The sequence below is a fragment of the Carlito syrichta genome, unplaced genomic scaffold (assembly GCF_000164805.1).
Source record: "Carlito syrichta isolate Samal-C Ts95f unplaced genomic scaffold, Tarsius_syrichta-2.0.1 Scaffold305649, whole genome shotgun sequence".
Lineage (NCBI taxonomy): Eukaryota > Metazoa > Chordata > Mammalia > Primates > Tarsiidae > Carlito > Carlito syrichta.
The window spans coordinates 543,901-547,437 of NW_007249745.1; positions in this window are offsets into that span (position 1 = coordinate 543,901).

The following is a 3,537-nucleotide window of genomic DNA, read 5'->3' on the forward strand; positions in this document are numbered from 1 at the left end:
GCACACTCACCTCAGCCTCCCAAAGGCGCGGGATTACAGGCTGAGCCACAGAGCCCGGCTGGTAGCTCGACTTCTTAATGGTGGCTCAGAACTCCTGGGAGCTCAAAAGCAGAAACTCTGTTGCCACGCTCATGGCCACTGCAGCCTCGACCTGCTGGGCTCAGGTGATCCTTCCACTTTAGCCTTCTGAGTAGCCAGAACCACAGGTGTACACCACCATGCCTATCTAATTGTTTGATTTATTGTAGAGATTAGGTCTTGCCAAGCTGTCTAGGTTGGTCTTGAATCCCTGGACTCAGGCAGTCCTCTCACCTTGGCTTCCCAAGTGCTGGGATTACAAGCGTGAGCTGCCGTGCCCAGCACTCTGCAGCATTCTGTTGGGTAAAGTGAGTCACAGCCTAGCCCAGATTCAATGAAGCTGAACTGCAACTGCAAAGGGCGTGAATGCTAGGAGGCATGGTTCATTTGGGAGCATCTTTGGAGATGAGCTGCTTGTGGGCTTTAACAGGTACTTCACAAAAAGAAGATACCCACATTTCCGACATGCCTATGAGAAGTTGTGCAATATCACCTGAAATAATGCATTTTAATGACCATACACCCACTAGAATGGCCAAAATAAAGAAGGTTGATAAACACCAAACGCTGGTGAGAAGGCAGAGCAACTGAAATGCTCATACATGCTTTTCTTTTTCTTTTTTTTCATAGTCAGGTTCTCACTCTGTTGCCCAGACTGGAGTGCAGTAGTCCGATGACGGCTCACCACAGCCTTGACCTCCAAGGCTCAGACAATATTTCCATCTCAGCCTTGTGAGTAACTGGGACTACAGGTGTGCACCACCACTCTTGACTAACTTTTTGATTTTCTGAAGAGATGAGGTCTCACTATGTTGTCCAGGCTGGGCTTGAACTCCTGGGCTCAAGTGATCCTCGTGTCTCAGCCTCCCAAAGTGCTGGGATTACAGGTGTGAGATACCACGCCTGGTTCACAGGAAAATTGATTAATTATGGCACATTTGCCCAATGGAATACTATGGAGCAATAAAAAAGATGAGTTACTGCTATGTGCAACATGGATGAATCTCACAGAAATTCTTTTCTTTTTTTTGAGTTGGAGTCTCACTCTGTCGCCCGGGCTGGAGTGCAGTGGCACACTCACAGCTACTGCAGCCTCGATCTGCTAGGCTCAGGTGATCCGTCTGCTTCAGCCTTCCAAGTAGCTGGAACTACAGACACGTGCCACCATGCCCAGCTAATTTTTTTTTTTTGTTGGAGTCTTACTTTGTCTGCACAGGCTACGGCCACCACAGCCTCAACCGGTTGGTCTTAGGTTATCCTTCCACCTCAGCCTTCCAAGTAGCTGGAACTACAGGCATATGCCATCATGCTTGGCTAATTTTTTTATGTGTTGTAGAGATGAAGTCTCGCCAAGTTGCCCAGGCTAGTCTTGAACCCGTGGGCTCAGACAATCCTCTCACCTCGGCCTCCTAAAATGCTGGGATTATAGGTGTCAGCCACTGTGCCCGACTGGAAATTATTTTCAAAGAATATAAGTGCCATACTGTACCATTTCCATTACATACAACTTAAGGAACAAGCAAGGCCGGACTCGGTGGCTCAGCCTGTAATCCCAGCACTTTGGGAGGCCGAGGTGAGTGGATTGCCTGAGCCCACGGGTTCGAGACCCGCCTGGGCAACTTGGCGAGACCTCATCTCTACAGTAAATCAAAAATTAGCCGGGCGTGGTAGCACGCGCCTGTAGTTTCAGCTACTTGGAAGGCTGAGGTGGAAGGATTGCCGGAGCCCAGCAGGTTGAGGCTGCAGTGGCCAGGAGCGGCCACTGCACTCCAGTCTGAGTGACAGAGTGAGACTCCAACTCAAAAAAAAAAAAAAAAAAAAAGGAACAAGCAAAACTAATAGACTGTGATAGAAGTCAGAATAGTGGCTACTTCTGGTGTAAGTATTGACTGGGAGGGAGCACAGGAACTTACTGAAGTGCAAGAAAGTTCTAGATCTTGATATATGTGGTGGTTGCACAGGTATATATGGTGGAAATGCAACATTTCATTGAGCTGTATGCTTAAGACTTGTACACTTGATGCACTTTGCTATCTAGCTGTGCCACTTGAATAAAAAGAGACAAAACACACTTTGCAAATAAACGGAAACCAGGGTCAGTTAAGGAAAAATCAAATGAAGTACGGCAGCTCCAAAAATGCTTTCCTTGACCAAAAACATTAGTAAAAGGTGCAACATTACATCAGATACACTAGGGCATGCGTTTTATGTTGTTTCTGAAACTTTAGTCAAAATAATGAAATCCTTTATCATTTGGAAAAGCAATAAAAGCATACTTAAGCAAAGTTGTTGATATTACATTTCCTGATAAAAGAGATCATTTCTTTTAAAAAATCTTGGTAACAGGTTATTTTTTTCCTGAATTGGCCTTCCCACTAAGAAGGCCGATTATCACTGACCTAGAAAAAAAGGCATTCTTCAGCTAATCCTTGAAAATATTGTTTCCCTCAGCCAAACTTTTCAAAGGTGATAACCAGAGGGAACAGGAGATTGTTTCACAGGTCAAGTACAGAGCCACACATGCGCCACACCAGCTAAGCTGGGCAGTGCTGTGACTCCTTGTGAAAATAGTATGTCCAGAAATTGGTAGTCCCTCCATTTCTGGTCAGGGCTGTTCTGTGGAAGATCTTGTGGACAGGGATACATGTCTCCCCAGAAAATAACCTGGGGTGTCTGCTCTCATGCACACCAGAATGGGAGATATCACAGAGGAAATTGCAAACGTTTTAGCTGTAAAACTTGTAAGGCATCTGGGCGTGGTGATGCAAGCCTGTAATCCCGGCACTTTGGGAGGTGGATGCGAGACAATTGCCTGAGCTCAGGACTTTGAAACTAGCCTGGGCAATTTAGCAAGATCTCGTCTCTACAATACTACGCTTGATCTTAGCCAAAAGGCCGAGAAGCGATCGTCTCCATAATAATTAAAAAAAAAAAAATTAGCCAGACATGGTAGGATAGCCTGAGTCTTAACAAACTTAAAGCAGGTGTCACCCCTTACAGGGATACCAAATAAAACAGAGGATACTATGTTAAATTTGAATTTCAGAAAAACAATACTTTTTTTTTTAAATAGGAGTCTCAGTCCATCGCCCAGGATGGAGTGCAGTGGCACACTCATGGCCACCCCAGCATTGACCTGCTGGATGCCAGTGATCCTTCTGTCTCAGCCTTCCAAGTAGCTGGAACTACAGGCGTGCGCCACCATGCTCGGCTAATTTTTGCTTTTTTGTAGAGACGAAGTCTCACCAAATTGTCCAGGCTGGTCTCGAACTTGTGGGCTTAGGCAATCCTCTCGCCTCGGCCTCCCATAGTGCTGGGATTACAGGCTGAGCCACCGAGCCCGGTTTATGATGAATAATTTTTAAATGTAAATAGGTCCCAGGAAATATTTGGGAAATACTTAGGCTAAAAATTGTTTGTGTTTGCCAGGTACAGTGGCTCATGCCTGTAATCCCAGCA